A 21,141-nucleotide genomic window follows, 5' to 3' on the forward strand; every position below is an offset into this window, starting at 1 on the left:
TTGGGGTTAGAGAATATTGATTGAACAGTGTGGAGAGTTTGTGAGCTAATTTGTGCTGCAGAGCAGCACATTATTCTAACACTGAGAACCTGAAATAGGGAAAGGTTCTGGCCCTTAACATAGAAACCTTCTTGTTTGTTGAGTGCAAAATGTGTGTGGTTTAATCTATTCCAGATTTTGCAAAGGTGGTCATGTTTTGATAAGATGTTGATGAGAGTAAGGATTTAGAACTAAGCTGCCTCTATATTGGTAGATTGACTACAAAAAGCTCTTTCACCCTTTGTTTTAACATTGTGGCACTGTTTACTTTAAATTCTTTTGTGCCATTATAAAACAGCAGTCAAGTTTCGTATGAATGAGATAACTGCCCATTATCTTACATTTTGTAGTGTAATTTTAAAGGCTGTAATGAGAGGGTAATTGTACAGAGAACCATCAAAGACCCTGGATTCTGGTAAATTAAATTTATTAATAATTTATCTGGTGCTGAATGTACCCAATTAACATTTTGTACATTGAACTCTTACAGACCGGTGAAGTTTGATGATTCTAAGAGCTTTAAATGGTTCATCCTAATATAACCTCACTTCTCTAAAATCTGGTAAGTCTTTCCATTTTTTTTATTGTTCAATGTACATCTCCAACGAACAATGAATAATTATGAAGTAAATCCCTTTCTGCACCACAAACAGGTTAATGCTTCTGTTAATAAAGAGAATATAGACATGCTTAGCTTTGACAGCACACCAGCCTGTTAATAAGCATTGACCCATGTGTTTCATGCCTCAATGCATTAATACAAAATGGTATATGTGACATTAGGTATACGTATGTTGTGGTAGTTTGGTAGCATGATTAATATTGCATAATGAACAGCAATTCTAAAACGTTTGTTGCTCTGTAACATATAGGGAAACACATTTATCAGAAAAGCAGTAATTACTTTGGAAAAAGAGCAATGCTGTGAATGTATGAGATAGAAAAAAACGAGTTTACTCTGAGAATTTGGCATGGCATAAACAGCATTTTTTAACCTCAGGCAGCATCCAGTTTATAAAGAGAAACAGAGTTAACATTTCAGGTCAGTGATGAAATATTTACTCTGTTTCTCTCTTGTGGTTGCTGTTTGACCTGATGAATAGTTCCAGAATGTTTGTTGATTTTAAGTTAAACTTCCCAGTGATCACAGTATTTGGCAGTTATTTTGTGATATCGTACCGACAGTTGATCAAATGATGTCTCTGGAGTGACTCATAGCGTGAAATATACACGAAAAACATGTCGTTCAATAAAATTCAGAGATGAGACATAGGCGGGGTTCAGTTGGTGGAACGGAAACCTCAGCTGGGTTGTTTTCCTGTAGTGGCCACAATTTCCACCAAAAAAATAAAAACGCAAAGTATAAACACATTTTGCAGCCTGCAATTACTTCTATATTTGGTGCATTTGTCTGAGGAACAGTGATTAAATTAGAATGAGAGGAGCATTGTGCCTTGGAGTGGATTGTTACACAACATTTTTGCTCGGAACCAAGTCAAGTCTTGGTGCCAGATGGCCCTAAGGGTCTCATATGGTGTACCTGTCACATCTTGGCTCAGTGGTAGTCCATTTAAGACAGAAGGTCCTGGATTCAAGTGTCACTCAAGGATTCAGGAATGTTTTATAACATGGTGCAATGTGGATGTGGTAGCTATATAGATATGGGATACTAAGGGATGTATGTTAGAAACCACCATAGCAATTCATAGAAGTCCCACAGTGCAGAAAGAGGTCTTCAGCCCATTGAATCTGCACCAATCCTCCAAAGAACATTCCCACCTAGACCCACCAACCTTATTCCCTGTAACTCCACATTTACCACAGCAAGCCCACCCACCTCCTTGTTCTAGCGTGGCCAATCCACCTAATCTGCACATTTTTGGATTGTGGGAGGAAACTGACAGTAATCCACACAGACACAGGGAGAAGGTGCATACTCCACACAGACAGTCACCCAAGGCTGGACTCAAACCTGGTCACTGGTGCTGCGAGGTCACAGTGCTAAACACTGAACCATCATGCAACCCATTCAACTGAATTCAAATTAAGGTAATTCAAAGTAAGATATTGCAATCAATATGATGAAAGCTATTAGATCATTGTTAAAATCTAACTGGTTCAACGACACTCTTGAGCAAGAACATCAACATCCTTACACAGTTTGGCCAATGTATGATAACAATGTCACACGAATGTGGTTAAATCTGAACTTACTTAGTTAGCCCCTCAGCTCTGTCAAATCTTGACTTGAAAGCAGGCAAGCAGCAAGAACCTTCTAATACATGTTTCAAATAATATTTCAGGGCAATGGAGAGAGGGAAATGTTTGAACTTGGACTTCAAAGAGAAAAAGAAATCAGGAAGCATGATCTGGATTTTTTAAAAAGCTTAGGTTACAGGCAGCAAGTTAATTTAGTAGTTCAAATGAGGAGGGAAGTTTCATTCAAAAGTTAAGACTTACCCCAAACCTTTCCTTTTCTTTCTAAGGTTTAAGGAAAGAGGGATATTGAGATACTTTCTCACATTTGAGAAAGATGCTTTAAATTTGAAATGGCCAAAAACTCATCGTCTATTATACTGCTCATATTCTGGCAGGTAACCTGACGGATGTTTACTCTAGTCTTTAGAGGAACAATTCTTAGATGATGAGATGTGAGATGGTTAAAACTCTGGTGCTTAATATTAATGGCATTGTTCCTGAAGCCAACCAACTGAGATTTAAGACAGTGAAAGCAAAATCCAGTTGATTTCACAAGGAAAATGAAGCATTATAGAATCAATGTGGGATCATAGTGGCTCAGTGGCTAGCACTGTTTCCTCACAGCACTAGGGATCCAGGTTCAATTCCACCCTTAGGTGACTGACTGTGTCGAATTTGTACATTCTCCCTGTGTCCGTTTCGGTTTCATCTGGGTGCTCCAGTTTTCTCCCACTGTCAAAAGATGTGCAGGTTAAGTGGATTGATCATACTAAATTGCCCATAGTATCCAAGGATGTGCAGACTAGGCATGGGAAATGTGAGGTTATACGGTAGTGGGGTTGGTCTAGATGGGATGCTTTTCAGAGGGCCATTGTGGACTCGCGGGGTTAAATGGCTTGCTTCCATGCTGAATGGATTCTAAGATCCAATGGTTTTGTTCACTGAAGGAAAACCCTCCAAAAATGTAATGGAAATAATGATTGTGGAAAAATTCAGACAAAGCACTCCAGCAACAATTAACTCTTACTTGGATGAGTGTCAGGTACATAAAGTCAAAAAGGCACAGCTCTCGCTGATGGGCATGATATTTCTAACTGATAGCTATTGTTCCTTACTGATGTAGCCGAGGGAAATCAAGTCTCGGTAATTCTGGAGTTGTCACAAAAGTTTAAATACGTTATTCAAGTATGCACAGTCCTCAGTTAAAATGTCTAATTGACTCAGATTAACAGGAAATATGGGCTTAGATTTCCATTCTGAACAATGCATTTGTAATTGTTATCTTGAGAGATAATGGTTCATCTCAGACTTCCCTGTACAGAGGTTTATAAAACCATGAGGGGGATGTAAAGGGTGAAGAGCAAGGCTCTTTTCCCCAGGCTGGAGAAGTCCAAAAGTAAAGGGCATAGGTTTAAGGCGAGCAGGTAAAGATTTAAAAGGGATCCGAGGGGTAACTTTTTCAGGCAGAGGGTGATTAGATTAGATTATTTACAGTGTGGAAACAGGCCTTTTGGCCCAACAAGTCCACACCGACTTGCCGAAGTGCAACCCACCCAGACCCATTCCCCTACCTTTATCCCTTCACCTAACACTATGGGCAATTTAGCATGGCCAATTCACCTAACCTGCATGTCTTTGGACTGTGGGAGGAAACCCACACAGACATGTAGAGAATGTGCAAACTCCACACAGTCAGTTGCCTGAGCTGGGAATTGAATCTGGCGTTGTGAGGCAGCAGTGCTGATCAGTGTGTGTGTGTGTGTGTGTGTGTGTGTGTGTGTGTGTGAGATAAGCTGCCAGAGGAAATAGTGCAGGCTAGTAGAATTATAATATGTAAAAGGCATCTGGATGGGTATATGAATAGGAAGGGTTTACATGGATATGGGCCAAATGCTGGCAAATGGGACCTGATTAATTTAGGATATCTGATCGGCACGGACAAGTTGAACCAAAGTGTCTCTTTCCATGCTGTACATCTCTATAATTTGACAAGAAAGATCTCAGGCAGAAACCTGCCTTATAGTCCGTAAGTTTTTATTTTAGAAATTCAGTTACTGTGATGGTCAGTCACTGAATGCATTTACAAGAGGCTGAAAATGTACTTTTAACAAAAGAGTAGGAGTTATTTGTTAGTGCAAAGCTGAAGTTATGTCAGTGAATAAGTATGGAAGGACAACTTCTGGAGTCAAATGGATTGTGGACCTAAGAAAGGAGGGTGATCGATAGAACAGGAGCAGTCATTGAGGAAGTTCATGATACAGTGGCTCTTGAAGTGGAATTTGAAGGCAGAAGTGAGGAATTGTAATTCCTTGTGAAGTTTAGCGAGTTTTAATGACACATGATGTCACTAAGATCTGTGGGGAAATGCTGAGAAATCCAAGAGATCTGTTTTGATCACATTTACTCTTGGACATGCGATGTGGACAGTTGGATTACAGTGTCTTACCCATGTTAACAGCATTTTATTCTGGGTGAGAAAAATGAGTTAAACATATGTTGTAAGGGGTAGTATGGCTCTAACTTATAAAGTCTTGTTGTTTGTTCATAACTGCTTGATTCTGTGGCTTTTTTCTCTTGGGAGTCCCCTGGATCACACCTTTACATCAAAGTGAAAGACGTTATTAGTCCCTAACCAGATTGTAACATATTATGGTGATTTTGTCTCAGATTATGACTAATTTTATGGTTTGGTCTGTGATTATAACAAAAAGACAGTAAATTCAGACTCAGTAGTTAACAAAGTATTCCAGAATATTCCTCTCTGGCCATCTTGAAGGATCAAAATCAGTCCACGAGATCACATTAACACAATGTTACTGTCATAATAGTCAAGAATTGTTTAGCTTCGTAATGGCAGCATACACAGACTTTACACTCCCCACACCTGCCACTGACATACGCGATAAAATTTTACTTATTCATTACAGAGGATGATACCTCCTGAATTGCAGAATAATTTACAAGTAAGAGGAGAGTAATTGCTCTTCTGTTCATACTATTCCTTATCCATGAGAATCATAGAATTCCTACAGTGTGGAAGTAGGCCATTTGGCCCATCAAATCCACACCAACCCTCCGAAGAGCATTCCACCCAGACCCTATCTCCATAACCCTGCATTTCCCATGCTAGTCCACCTAGCCTGCACACTCCTAGACAGAGTAGGGCAATTTAATGTGGCCAATTGACTTAACCTGTACATCTTTGGAGTGTGGGAGGAGCACCTGTAGGAGACCCACACAGACACAGGGAGGATGTGCAAACTCCACACAGACAGTCACCATAGTGGATTGGAACCCCGAACCCTAGCACTGTGAGGCAGCAGTGCTAGCCACTGAGCCATCACACCTTCCAGGTTAACTGAATGCTGAATGAAAAATCGAAAGTGGAAAACCATCTCATTTTAATATTAAGCAATGAGCTAAACTCGAATGAAGGAGAATTTGTTTATAAAAATGCACTGAAATACAAATGCTCAGGATTAGCAAATTAACAAATTTGTAAACATAGAAAAAAGAAGAGCAGACATTGATCAAATTTGCAGACATTTCTTCTGAAGAGGAAAAGTGTCACTGCACTTTCACTGCCCATGCCAACACCAAGCCGATCATTTGGGGTTCCCCAATAGTTTGTCTTGAACTACCCTGAGAGCAGTACCCAGAATTGAACTGAATTAGTTTAATTGTCACAAAAGAGCAAAGTGAAAGTTTAGAAGTCACCACATTACGACGCCATCTTTGTTACAAAGGTACCTCGGTACAGATTCTTCAGAACAAATTCTTCGGAAAGAAAAACAAAATAAAGAAATAAAAAAATCCAGCATTACAGATCATAGGGATAAATGAGAAAAATAAAGAAATAACGAGTTTCGAATAACAGTGTTTCCAACCCAGTCCACGTTGACACCTAGTGTCCAGTAACTGAAAGAGAGATCGCGACCGCCTCTCTACCAAACTCACCAATGTAGTAGTCATCCCACTTTAGATGCCATCTTTTCACTACTGGGCATACCTCACCCCACAACCAGGAGACCCCGCTCCAGGACTACCACAGCCGGGAGTTCCTGGCTCTGCTGCTCCTTCGATGACGCCAGAATTCCCCTCTCTGGCTATAACATTACAACCAGCAGACCCTGTTCTGGGCTGATTATAACTAGCGGTCCCTGCTCTGCCGCAATTACAACCAGGAGTCCCTGCTGTGGGCCCATTACAACCAGCAGTACCTGCTCTGGGCCTATTACAAACGGGAGTCCCTGCTCTCTGCCCATTACAACCAGGAGTCCCTGCTATGGTCCCATTACAACCAGCAGTCCTTGCTCTGCGCCCATTACAACCAGGAGTCCCTGCTGTGGGCCCATTACAACCAGCAGTCCTTGTTCTGCACCTATTACAACCAGGAGTCCCTGCTGTGGACCCATTACAACCAGCAGTCCTTGTTCTGCACCTATTACAACCAGGCATCCCTGCTGTGGGCCCATGACAACCAGGAGTCCTTGCTCTGTGCCCATTAAAACCTGGAGCCCCTGCTCTGCTCCCATTAGAGCCAGGAGTCCCTGCTGTGGGCCCTTACAACCAGGAGTCCCTGGCTCCACGACAACAAAGTGTAGGATTCTGGATAATCCAAGATGGAGGACAGGAAAACTTTCTGGCTGTAACAGGCTGCTCCCTTTTTTGAGGTATTTTAGGTGTTGGAGGTGATTTCCTCAAATTTCAGGAGCAGCAATTATTATTTTATATACTGTTGCATTGTTTTGGAACTTTGGAGAAAAAAAGTCAAAAAAACCAGCAATTTTAAAAGAGAAAGAAACAGACAAAGGCAGCACAAGATGAGGTCAGTGCAGGAGAGAGAGAGAGACACACACACAAAGAAACCCACACTGCTAACTGATACAGCAGCAAACCAGCGCAGTTACTGCCTTTGCTGTTTGAATTCATGTATTGCTGGACATCGGAGTGCATCTGGGAAAATTAACAGTGCAATTCACAACTGATCTTGGAGGAACCTGTTTGGGAGAGGTCACAGCACAGAAACAGATAAGTGCATTTTTTTTAAGTGTGGCCAATAGAAAGTCTGCAGTAGTGAGCAGAGGTGGTTCCTTCTTGATTATATGTTTTATTGAGATATATCTCTTGATCAAACTTAAAAATAGAAGGCAAACTGTTAAATTAGCCTGGAGCAGTGTTTTGTAGAGGAATAGACAGTGCTGTTTTCTGGGTCTGTAGATTGGAAGAAGCAAAAATGGCCTTTCATAGAATATGTCGGATATGAGAGTTTAACGAGAGTTTAGGTGTTACTGAGGATTGTATCTGCAATAAATGTCATTGGTTGTGAATCCTTTCAGATTGAATGGATTGGTTGAAGGAACAGTTAGAGGCAATGAGAAATTGACAAGAGCAATGGGATGTGATGGTTGGCAGTTCTTGGAAGGTCTCAGATACAGTCACATAGATGGGTTAACTCCAGGAAAGGTAAGAGAGGTAGGCAGCTAGTGCAGGAGTCTTCTGTGGTTATATCCATTTCAAACAAGTATACTGTTTTGGAAAATGTAGGGGGTGATGGATTCTATGGGGAATGTAGCACGAACAGCCAAGTTTCTGGTATTGAGACTGACTCTAATACAAAGAGGGGTATGTCGGCTTCCAAGAGATCAATTGTGTCATGGGACTCTCTAGTCCGAGGCACAAACAGATGTTTCTGTGGCCAGCAGCAAAAAGTCAGAATAGTGTGTTGCCTCCCTGGTGCCAGGATCAAGGATATCTCAGAGAAGATGCAGAAATGTTCTCAAGGGTAGGAATAGGAAGATAGAGCAGATGAATGCATGGCTGAGGAGGTGGTGTATGGGAGAGGGATTCATATTTTTGGATCATTGGGATCTCTTTTGGGGTAGAAGTGATCTGTACAAGAAGGATGTATTGCACAGGAATTGGAAGGAGACTAATATACTGGCAGGAAGATTTGCTAGTGCTGCTCTGGAGGATTTAAACTATTAAGGTGTTGGGGGTGGAGGGGGGGTGGGGGGAAGGGGGTGGTGGAGAGCGGGTGGGACCCAGGGAGATAGTGAGCAAAGAGATCAATGTGATACTGGTACTGTTGAGAACAGAAGGGCAGACAGGGGCAAAGCAGAGAACAAGGCAGGACTGATAAATTAAACTGCATTTATTTCAATGCAAGGGGCCTGACAGGGAAGGCAGATGAACTCAGGGCATGGTTAGGAACACAGGACTGGGATATCATAGCAATTACAGAAACATGGCTCAGGGATGGGCAGGACTGGCAGCTTAATGTTCCAGGATACAAATGCTACAGGAAGGATAGAAAGGGAGGCAAGAGAGGAGGGCGGGTGGCATTTTTGATAAGGGATAGCATTACACCTGTGCTGAGGGAGGATATTCCCAGAAATACATCCAGGGAAGTTATTTGGGTTGAACTGAGAAATAAGAAAGGGATGATCACCTTATTGGGATTGTACTATAGACCCCCTAATAGACAGAGGGAAATTGAGAAACAGATTTGTAAGGAGACCTCGATTATCTGTAAGAATATTAGGATGGTTATGATAGGAGATTTTAACTTTCCAAACATTGACTGGGACTGCCATAGTGTTAAGGGTTTAGATGGAGAGGAATTTGTTAATTATGTACGAGAAAATTTTCTGATTCAGTCTGTGGATGTACCGACTAGAGAAGGTGCAAAACTTGACTTACTCTTGGGAAATAAGGCAGGGCAGGTGACTGAAGTGTCAGTGGGGGAGCACTTTGGGGCCAGCGACCATAATTCTATTAGTTTTAAAATAGTGATGGAAAAGGATAGACCAGATCTAAAAGTTGAAGTTCTAAATTGGAGGGAGGCTAATTATGTTGGCATTAGGCAAGAACTTTCAAAAGTTGATTAGGTGCCGATGGTCACAGGTAAAGGGATTGCAGGAAAATGGGAAGCCTTCAGAAATGAGATAACAGACGTCCAGAGACAATATCTTCCTGTTAAGGTGAAAGGGAAGGCTGGTAGATATTGGGAATGCTGGATGACTAAAGAAATTGAGGGTTTGGTTAAGAAAAAGAAGGAAGCACATGTCAGGTATAGACAGGATAGATCGAGTGAATCCTTAGAAGGGTATAAAGGCTGTCGGAGTATACTTAAGAGAGAAATCAGGAGGGCAAAAAGGGGACATGAGATAGCTTTGGCAAATAGAGTTAAAGAGAATCCAAAGGGTTTTTACAAATACTTTAAGGACAAAAGGCTAACTAGGGAGAGAATAGGTCCCCTGAAAGATCAGCAAGGCAGCCTTTATGTGGGATCACAGGAGGTGGGGGAGATACTAAATGAGTATATTGCATCAGTGTTTGCTGTGGAACGGAACATAGAAGGTATAGAATGGAGGGAAATTGATGGTGATACCTTGAAAAATGTCCATATTACAGAGGAAGAAGTGCTGGATGTCTTGAAATGCAAAAAAGTGGATAAATCCCCAGGTCCTGATCAGGTGTACCCGAGAACTCTGTGGGAAGCTAGGGAAGTGATTTCTGGGCCCCTTGCTGAGATATTTGTATCATCAATAGTCACAGGTGAAGTGCCAGAAGACTGCAGGTTGGCTAACATGATGCCACTGTTTAAGAAGGGTGGTAAAGACAAGCCAGGGAACTATGGACCAGTGAGCCTGACTTTGGTGGTGGGCAAGTTGTTGGAGGGAATCCTGAGGGACAGGATGTACATGCATTTGGAAAGGCAAGGACTGATTAACGATAGTCAACATGGCTTTGTGTATGGGAAATCGTGCCTCACAAACTTGATTAAGTTTTTTGAAGAAGTAACAAAGAGGGCAGAGCGGTGGACATGATCTATGTGGACTTTAGTAAAGCGCTCAACAAGGTTCCCCATGGGAGGCGGGTTAGCAAGGTTAGATCTCATGAAATACAGGAAAACTCGCCATTTGGATACAGAACTGGCTTAAAGGTAGAAGACAGAGGGTGGTGGTGGAGGGTTTTTTTTTCTGACTGTAGGCCTGTGACCAGTGGAGTGCCACAAAAATTGATGCTGGATCCACTACTTTTCATCATTTATATAAATGTTTTGGATGTGAGTATAAGAGGTATAGTTAGTAAGTTTGCAGATGACACCAAAATTGGAGGTATAGTGGACAGTGATGAAAGTCACCTCAGATTACAACAGGGTCTTGATCAAATGAGCCAATGGGCTGAGAAGTGGCAGATGAAGTTTAATTTTGATAAATGTGAGGTGCTGCATTTTGGGAAAGCAAATCTTAGCAGGACCTATACACTTAAAGGTAAGTCCGAGGGAGTGTTGCTGAACAAAGAGACCTTGGAGTGCAGGTTCATAGCTCCTTGAAAGTGGAGTCACAGGTAGATAGGATAGTGAAGCAGGCATTCGGTATGCCTTCCTTTAATGGTCGGAGTATTGAGTACAGGAGTTGGGAGGTCATGTTGCAGGTGCACAGGACATTGGTTAGGCCACTGTTGGAATATTGTGTGCAATTCTGGTCTCCTTCCTGTCAGAAAGATGTTGTGAAACTTGAAAGGGTTCAGAAAATAATTTACAAAGATGCTGCCAGTGTTGGAGGATTTGAGCTACAGATGTTGAATAGGCTAAGGCTTTTTTCCCTGGAGTGTCGAAGGCTGAGGTATGACCTCATAGATGCTTATAAAATCATGAAGGGCTTGGATAGGGTAGACAAGGTCTTTTCCCTGGGATCGGGGACTCCAGAACTAGAGGGCATAGGTTTAGGGTGAGAGGGGACTGATATAAAAGAGACCTGAGGGGTACCTTTTCACACAGAGGGTGATGCTTGTGTGGAATGAGCTGCCAGAGGAAGTGGTGGAGGCTGGTATAATTACAGCATTTAAAAGGCATCTGGATGGGTATATGAATAGGAAGGGTATAGAGGGATATGGGCCAAGTGCTGGCAAATGAGACTAGATTAGGTTGGGTTACCTGGTCGGCGTGGACAAATTGGACCAAAGGGTCTGTTTCTGTGCTGTACATCACTATGACTCTTTGATTCTATGTTGAGTAAAATAATGCTGAAGATTAACGCCTGACAGGAAACAGCTAGAGCTTTATTTCAAGTATCAATTACAAGGTAGTCCCAGGAACAGGGACAGGATTGATGAGTTCTGGTACTGTATGTGACCTGCTCCATCTCCTGAGCCGAGCACAGCAGGTCCCTGAAAGCCCTGAGCTCCAGTTATTGGTTGCTAATGGACCCCTTTGTCATGGACCTGAGCTAGTCCTAGATTTATATTACACCTGCCATAGCCTGATGAATCATGGAACTTTACAGGGAAGAAGGAAGCCATTTGACCCATCATGTTGGTACTGGCTCCCGAAAGAGCAGCCCAGCTAATCCCACTCTCCATCCCCACCTCCATCGCCCTCTCGCTTCATCACTTACAAATATATGACCAGCTCTCTTTTGAAACCTCCAATAGAATCTGCCTCCACCATTCTCCCAGACTGCACTTTCCAAATTCTAACAAGTCTCTGTGTAAAGATGTTTCTCCTCTGAGATCTCAGAGTGCTGCAGAGCTACTGAAGTATCTTTGAAGTGTTAGAGGGAATGCTTTCACCAATTTGCACGCAGCATGCTTCCACAACCACCATGTACCCATAGATAGTGAACCTGTTCTTTGTGATGTCAATCAAATGATAAACATTGGCCAGGATACAGGATCACTCCCCTGTTCTGCATCAAAATAATGCCATGGGACCTTTGAGAGACCACATGGTTTCACATCATTGACTTTCACACTGTTAGAGGAAGTTGACCTCTATTTTGTGAACTAGTGTACTCTTAAACCTACAAACCCCTGACTCAAAGGTGGGAATGGTAGCTGTGAGGCACAGCTGAGAATTAAAATTGCATCAAAAGTGCAAGTATGACTTGACTCGTGGAACCCCAAAGAGGCAGATTGGCCACATTCTCTACTTTATATTGGTGGGGATATTCTGTATTGGTATCTTTTATACTGCAAAGCTCTCAGCATTTGAATTCACAAAGTATCTTGGGGAATACATTGCACATATTCATTCACAGGATGAGGACATTGCTGGCTAGGTCTGCATTTATTGATCATCCCAGAGGGCAGTTAAGAGGCAACTAAGTTATATGGATCTAGGTAAGGATGCCAGATTTCTTTTCCCTAAAGGGCGTTAGTGAGCCAGATAGGTTGTTCCAATAAACAGCAATGGTTTCATGGTTAGTGAGTTGAGTTCAAATTCCACCATCTGCTGTGGCAGGATTCAAACCCAGGTACCCAGAACATTACCCAGGAGGTAGGATTAATCTCCTCCCATACACAATAGCTCGTATTGAGACTTAGAGCAGTAATTGGAATTGATCCCAAGCCAAGTCTGAAGCCTTGATAACTCCAAGTTACCTTGGATGGATCTGTATATAATTACTGCCTTGAGTTTTTACACCAGTCTCATGCTTTATATTGCAAATGAGGAAATATTTGCTATTCTCTATTCAAACTGTCATATTCTCAACCTTGTTGTTTGGTTCTGCAGCTTGTGAATGATGTCAGTGGGACACTAATATTTATAAGCATGGTACTAGAACTGACAGTTCGTTTGCAACAACAGAAAACAGGAAACTGCAGTAAATATTGGAAACATTTTCATGTTTAAATGTTTTGCAAGCCAAAGGTATGGCTTATAAATTTTATGGTAGTTATTGCCCAATCAATTCCCATAAATCTCCAAGTGCAAGGGATTGTTTTTCCAAGGAAGTGTTGATGTTGAGGAGCACTGGCCACAATCAGCACATCAGGAAGTAACACGGTCTGTGGTTCCAGAAAATGGTGAGGTCACTCAGAGCTGAAGCGGTGGTGCATGAGTGTGCACACATATACTCTCTCTCACACACACACACACTCTCACACACACATACTCTCACACACACACATATACACACATACTCTCTCACACACATACTCTCACACACACACATATACTCACACACATACATACTCTCATACACATACTCACACACAGACATACTCTAACACACACATACTCTCACACACACACATACTCTCTCACACACACTCTCTCACACACACACATATTCTCACACACACATACACGCACCGACATACTCTAACACACACATACTCTAACACACACACACATACTCTCTCTCACACACATACTGTCACACACATACTCTCTCACACACACATACTCTCACACACACACACTCTCTCACACACACAGACACATGCACACACACGCACGCACAGATATACTCACACACACACACCCTCACACACGCACAGACATGCTCTCACCCACACACACATACACACACACACACACACACACACAGACGTACAGATATACTCACACACACACACAGACACACACACACACACATGGACATACTCACAAGCACAGACATACTCACACACACATGCACACACACACAGACATACTCACACATACACACGCACACAGACATACTCATACACACAGACACACTCTCACAGAAATACATAGACGTACACACACACTCTCACACACGCACAGACATACTCTCTCTCACACACACAGACACACAGACATACTCTCACACAGACACGCCCAGACATATTCTCTCTTACACATGCACACACACAGGCATACTCACACAGACATATTCACACACATACAGATGTCCACACATACACATATTCACACACACACACCTACACAGACATACACACACATTCACATACACACACACATACAGATACACATAGCAGACAGAAACACATACACACCCACACAAACACACACACACACACACACACACACACACACACACACACACGTACACCAGACAAAAACACTCACACAGACTAGGACAGACAGCCCCACATACACGTGCACTCACACACATACGGATACACAAATGTGTGCACACACATAACCAAATAATTCTAACAATGGAAATTGGTTTTCTTTCTTTCCTTAAACAGTATAGATACCAAAAATGTATGTTTAATTGGAAAGGTATCAAACTAGACCCATGAACATAAATTAACCACGAATGATTTTTATCAAGGAATTAAGCAGAAACCTCTTTATCTAGAAAGTGGTTAGGACATGGAAATCAGTGCAACAAGAATAGTTATGGTAATAAGCAGTTATATTTAAGTGGATAAACACATAAGAGAAAAGGCAATAGAATTATATAAAAAGATGTGATAGAAGCTTTGTGTAGAGTAGAACGCTTAGCATGAACCATTTGGGCTATCAATGTTATCCATTCTGTTTAATCTATTGAATTTTAACATAGAAATCTGAATTTCAGTGCAGGCTGCAAGGCTCTCTGTGTCTCCATGTAATTGTCAACAGTGGCCTAAATTCAGAAGTCCCACTCTGAAACCAGTTTCCTACCATGTTCAAGGTTCATAATGGGGCCAGGTTCCAAATTATACATTTTTGCTTCCCATAGAAAGCAGCTCATAGAAATCACTTGCTGCCTCTCCCAAGTGTGATATAGAGAGATCTGAATCTTGAGAACTCATTGGTGAGCCAGGATACCTGTCGGAAAAGGTAAACGACCCCTTTGATATGGTCCAGGATACATTTGTAAGATGTTGAAAGCCCTTTGAGAGAGGTCAGACGCCGTTTGGAAGAAGTCAGGTGACCTTTAGGATCGTTAAAAGTAGACATGAATGTGTACATAAAATGCATAAACTTTGAAACTGTTGAAGCTGTCAGCTATCATCATTAGTTTTGTGCTGACTGATTGATTTTATTACCTAACATGATCACAACGAAATCCCAATTTGGATGGCTTACCGGGTAGTTATAAAAAGACATGCGTGTCAGTATAAGCAATTGTGTCAATTTTTTGTTTTAAATGAAAAAGGTTAGTTACGGAAATGATTTGTCATCACTGTTGAAATAAATGCATCCTGACCTGCTCACTATTTTCATCTTTTCCGAATTTGATTTCAGATTTGCAGCATCTGCAGTTTGAATTATTTGTTTGATAGTACAGAGCTTAAACATTGCTTCATCAGAAGGGCTCACAAACCTGATGCATTTGGATCTACTAGAAACTACATACATAAAAATACCCAAGACCCTGTCTTATGTAGACAAAGGGAATTTGACACATGTACCTTTGCCAAAAAAAAAGGTTATGGAGATAGCTATTCCCTGCTGCCTTCCCAAAGCAACATTCTGACCAATCAGAATTTTGTTAGATAGTTTAAGATTGATAGTTAACTGTTCTTACCACATCTCCATGCCAACCAAACAGCATCCTTATTTCAAGCAGTAGAAAAAGCTCCTTCAAATCTGTTTCTTGTGTCTAAGTTCTGATGCGTGCAAGATGGAAAGCTCCATCTTCTGGTCTCCTTTTAGCCTTGTTTAACATTTGCAGCACATTGCTTTTGTCCGGTTTTGCCACTAATGGACATGCAGCAAGACCTCAGGAATAACTTTGTGATAATTGGTTGGACAGTTGACTTTAATGGGAACATTTGAAGGTTAAATGTTGATCAGGGGTCTTGAGTGAAGTCAAATTCAAAATGCGGTCTTATGATCTTTGACCTCCATCTCTGAGGGCAGTTAAGTATAGAAACATAGAAAACAGGTGCAGGAGTAGGCCATTCAGCCCTCTGAGGCTGCACCACCATTCAATATGATCATGGCTGATCATGCAATCTCAGTGTCCCACTCCTGCTTTCTCTCCTTATCCTTTGATCCCTTTAGCCACAACGGCCATGTCCAGATCCCTCTTGAAACTGGCTCCGACAGCTTCCTGTGGGAGAGAATTCCACAGGTTCACAACTCTCTGAGTGAAGGCATTCTTCCCCATCTCAGTCCTGAATGGCTCACCCTTATTCTTAGACTGTGACCTCTAGTTCTGGACTTTCCTAACACCGGGAAAAGTCTTCCCACATCTAGCCTGTCTGATCCAATCAGGATTTTATATGTTTCTATGAGATCCTCCCTCAATCTTCTAAATTCCAGCGTGTACAAGCCCAGTCCATTCAGTTGATAAAGCCACAGCTTAGCATCTCATTCATGAAGCAAACTTTGCATTGCCATAATCAATAGGTGCAGGACAGGTGATCCTGGCAAAAAAAAATGTGAACAGAAATCTTGTAGGGAGTATCTACAAGAAACAACTGCAACAGTTCAGCATTCCCTGAGTAGTGCACCTTAGATTTTGTGCTTAATTCTGGAGTGGAACTTGAAGCCACAGCTCTCTGACTCAGAGGTGACTCAGGAATGACATGATGTGAAGTGACAGCCTAGTCTAACTTTTGTGGTCGCTGGTTAACCCAGAGGCTGTGAATGTGTCACCCCCATGACAAGTTAGAATCAGTAATTCTAGTGATTTGTGAGCAAACATCAGAAAAACAAAAGACCAAAGCAGCTGCTTGATTCCCTATTCAGTCTTCCCGATGTGTAACTCAGTCCCGATTGCGCAAATGTTTCTGAGTGCTCTTTGACCTGAATGAGATGCTGAATTTTACAGTTCGTGGTTACTGCAACATGAAACCATCTTCAAGGAGTCAGATATTGTTCTTAGTGCTAAATGGATCAAAGGATATAGGGAGGAAGCAGGAACACAGCACTGAGTTCAGTGATCAACCATGATCATATTCAATGGTGGAGCAGGCTTGAAAGGCCAAATTGCCAATTCCTGTTTGCTGTGTTTCTTCGTTTCTAATTTTCTCTGGGCACTGAGGAACAAACAATTAATTTGGCCCAATTTCACCACAACATACAAAATATAAATGTAATACAGTCTTCTCAGGGTGGAAACTAAAGAAAAAACTTTATACATGGAGGTATATCATCTTACAAAATGGTGCAATATTTGAGTCAATTTATAAAGTAAGATTATAAAACCGTAAAATAAGGGAACAGAAGCAGACTGTTCAGCCCCTCAAAACTCTTCTACCATTCAATAGGATCATGGCTGATCTAACATTCCTCAAGTCTATTTTCCTGCCTTTCTTTGTAACCCTTGATTTCCTTCCTGATCAAGAATCTGTCCATCTCAGTCTTAAATATGCATAAGAAATAGGAGCAGAAGTAGGCCATCTGGCCCATCGAGCCTGCCCTGTCATACAATGTGATCGGGGCTGGACTCAACTCCACTTACCAGCCCACTGACCATAACCCTTACTGCTTTACTTTTCAAAAATTTGTATATCTTTGCCTTAAAAACATTTAACGAGGTAGTCTCAACTGCTTCACTGAACAGGGAATCCCACAGAGTCACAACCCTTTGGGTGAAGAAGTTCCTCCTCAACTCAGTCCTAAACCTGCTCCTCCTTAGTTTGAGACTATGCCCCCTCATACTAGTTTCACCTACCTGTGGAAACAATCTCCCAGCTTCTATCTTATCGAAGTCTTGAGAACTCTGCTCCAAAGCTCTCTGTGACAAGGAGTTCTAAAGATTCTAAACCCATTGAGAGAAGAAATTCATCTTCATGTCTGTCTTCAACTGTCATCCCCTTTCTTTAGAGACTGTGCCATCTGGTCCTAGACTCTCCCATGTGGGAAACATCCTCTCAGCATTTACCCTGTCAAGCCCCTTAAGATTCCGACATGTTTTAATGAGAACACCTCTCATTCTTCTAAACTCCAAGGGAGTAGTGTCCTACCCTATTTAGCCCTTTCTCCTAACCTCCATACCAGGGATTCATCTCCCAGTGAATCTTCCAGGTACTGCTTCCAGTGAAAAGTAATACCTGTCTTCATCAAACATCTACCAACTAAGGCCAGTATGTGCAAGAAGTCTCTCCCCAATGAGCTAGTGACTATTAATCTCTTAAACAGTGTCACGAATGTCACCCGGACGTTTGCGCTGCTGTGCGTGGGAGCTTGCTGTGCACAAGTTAGCTGTTGCATGATAAGTTCATAAGACATAGAAACAGAATTAGGCTATTCAGCCCATCGAGTCGGCTCTGCCATTCGATCATGGCTGATATGCTCCTCACCGCCATTTTCCTCCCTTCTTACCATATCCCTTCAACCAATTACCAGTTAAATATCTGACTATCTTCTCCTTAAATTTACTCACTGTCCCAACATCCACCGTACTTTGAGGTAGCAAATTCCACAGGTTCATAACCCTTTGGGAGAAGTAGTTACTCCTCAACTCTGTTCTATATTCACTACTCCTTAGCCTAAGACTATAACCTCTCATCCCAGAATGCCCCACAAGAGGAAGCATCCGCTCCACATCTATTTTATCCACACTTTTTATCATCTCGAATACCTCAATTTGATCTTCCCTCATTCTTCTAAATTCCAGAGAATATAGGCCTGAGCTATTCAATCGCTCTTCGTACGACAAACCCTGCATCTCTGGGATCAATCTTGTGAGCCTTCTTTGAACTGCCTCCAATGTCACTGGATCTTTCCTCAAATAAGGAGACCAAAACTGTGCACAATACTCCAGGTGCGGTCTCACCAATACCACTCTCCAGGTAGACAAAGTTAAAAATCACACAACTCCAGGTTATATTCCCAACAGGTTAAACCTAGAGAAAGTGAGGACTGCAGATGCTGGAGATCAGAGTTGAGTGCATGGTGCTGGAAAAGCACAGCATCTGAGCAGCAGGAGAATTGACATTTTTTCCATAAGCTCTTCAACAGGAATGAGGTTTGTGCGCCGGGGAGCTGAGAGACAAATGGAATGGGGGGTGGGGAAAGGGGGAAGGTAGCTAAGAATGCAATAGGTAAATGAAGGTGGGGGAGAAGCTGATAGGTCGGAGAGGAGGGTGGAGCGGACAGATAGGAAAGACAATGGTCAAGAGGGTGATGCCGAGTTGAAGGCTTGGGACTGGGATAAGGTGGGGGGAGGGAAAATGAGGAAACTGGTGAAATTCATGTTAAGCCCGTGTGATTTCAGGGTCCCAAGGCAGAAGATGAGTTGTTTTTCCTCCAGGCGTTGGGTGGTTAGGGTTTGGCAATGGAGGAGGCCCAGGACCTGAATGTCCTGAAGGAGTGGGAGGGGGAGTTGAAGTGTTCAGTCATGGGCGGTGGGGTTGGTGAGTGAGGGTGTCCCAGAGATGTTCTCTGTAACGATCCTGTCTTCCTGATGTGGAGGAGATCACATCAGGTGCAACAGATGCAGTAGATGACATTTTTGGAAGTACAGGTAAATTTCTGTTGGTTGGGGCCTTGGACAGAGTTGAAGGGAGAGATGTGAACTGTAACCTGGTGTTGTGTGATTTTTAACTTTGTCCACTCCAGTCCAACACTGACACTTCCACATCATTCTCCAGGTAACAACAGTGATTACATTATTTCTTTGGGTCTAAAGCACTTGAAGACTGAGAAGCGAAAGACTCAAGATCAATGCAAATCTCTTCCTTCAGCAACAGATGCAATGGCACTTGTTCTTCTCATGTTCTCTTTAACACTGGTTCAGTCTTTAACGTGTCTGTAGTATCGCTCGACTTCACAGTCTGTGACCCATGACGAAGATCAGCGTGTTGTGCAAAGAGCCTTCTTTAGGGAGGCCTTGAAATGTTTGTTCTTTTCACCGGTGGCCAGCTCTCTTTACAACACAACCTTGGACAGGCCGCTGTCATCTAGCCAGGCAACATAACCTGCATAATGCAGACGGCGTTGTGGGGAGATGGTCGCAGGGCTGGTGGTGCTGGCTGCTTTCAGGAGCTCGGTGTAGAGATAGGGGTCTTGCCAATAAATCTGGAGGAGGCGACTGAGGCAATGGTGCTGGAAGCTCTCAACGTGATGGCCGTACAGAACCATGACTCAGCGGCAAACAGAAAAATGGTGAGGACTATGGCTTTGCACACTTTGAGTTCAGTCTTTGGTCTGACAATGTGGTGTAAACACCCAGTTACAGAGATGATCAAGTGTGCTGTTTGCTTTTAAAAGCCTATTGTCCATTTCCTTCTCTACGATGGCACCAAATGAGATGACGGTTGCCATTTGTGTAAGTCACTGGATGGCGTTCAGTTTGATTTCCTCAATGACAGTGCTTAATGGTCTATCTTCCCCTTTAGGGTGCAGGTTGTTTCAGTATGACAGCTTTCTTTAAACACACTCTTAGTCTAACATATTGTGCTGTCACAGAGAAATTAGATTAGATTAGATTACTTACAGTGTGGAAACAGGCCCTTCAGCCCAACAAGTCCACACCAACCCGCCGAAGCACAACCCACCCAGACCCCTACATTTACCCCTTACCTAACACGATAGGCAATTTAGCATGGCCAATTCACCTGACCTGCACATTTTTGGACTGTGGGAGGAAACCGGAGCACCCGGAGGAAACCCATGCAGACACAGGGAGAATGTGCAAACTCCACACAGTAGTCGCCTGAGGCAGGAATTGAACCCAGGTCTGTGGCGCTGTGAGGCAGCAGTGCTAACCACTGTGCCACTGTGCTGTTACTGTATGCTGCAGATCTGACTGACTGGGCCCAGAGAGTGTAGTCCTCAACACAATAAACATTTCCCTGATGGGTTTCTCTTCTGTCATTAAAAAGACTGCCCATAATCATATGGAAGCAGCCTCCTGAAGGTCTTCTATTGGCTGGTGCAGCCCCGTACTGGCGAATTAAGTCAGGACCATCTACCTGTTTCACACAGTCAGAGATTCAGGTGGGACTTGAGAGATCTTTGTTGGGCTATACTTTGTATCGATTTTTGTGAAGCTCTTCAATGTAGAGTAATACCGGAATGAGTCTGGGTGGGATACTCTTCGGAGGGTTGGTGTGGACGTGCTGGGCTGAAGGGCCTGTTTCCAAACTGTTGGGATTCTAATTCTAATTCTAAACAAATTCCATTACCGGCAGCTTGTGTGACCATCGTCAGGAACTTGAGTGGGCATCAAGGTTTTCAAGACTTTCCTGAAGTCCATTCCTGCTCCCAGTGCCGAATGCCTTGATGGAGTC

At 42.6% G+C, this 21,141-nt stretch overlaps 1 protein-coding gene across 1 annotated transcript in view; it reads left to right on the plus strand.

Annotated features, from left to right (window-relative positions):
- Positions 1-570: 570 nt before the first annotated feature.
- mbnl1 (muscleblind-like splicing regulator 1) overlaps positions 571-21,141 on the plus strand; it is a 746,553-nt gene continuing 725,982 nt past the window's right edge. Inside the window, exon 1 of the mRNA XM_072572067.1 lies at positions 571-601. The gene's annotated coding sequence lies outside the window, so the exon portion shown is untranslated. The remainder of the gene's footprint in view (positions 602-21,141) is intronic.

Source organism: Chiloscyllium punctatum, chromosome 6, assembly GCF_047496795.1.
Source record: "Chiloscyllium punctatum isolate Juve2018m chromosome 6, sChiPun1.3, whole genome shotgun sequence".
In the NCBI taxonomy this organism is placed as follows: Eukaryota; Metazoa; Chordata; class Chondrichthyes; order Orectolobiformes; family Hemiscylliidae; genus Chiloscyllium; species Chiloscyllium punctatum.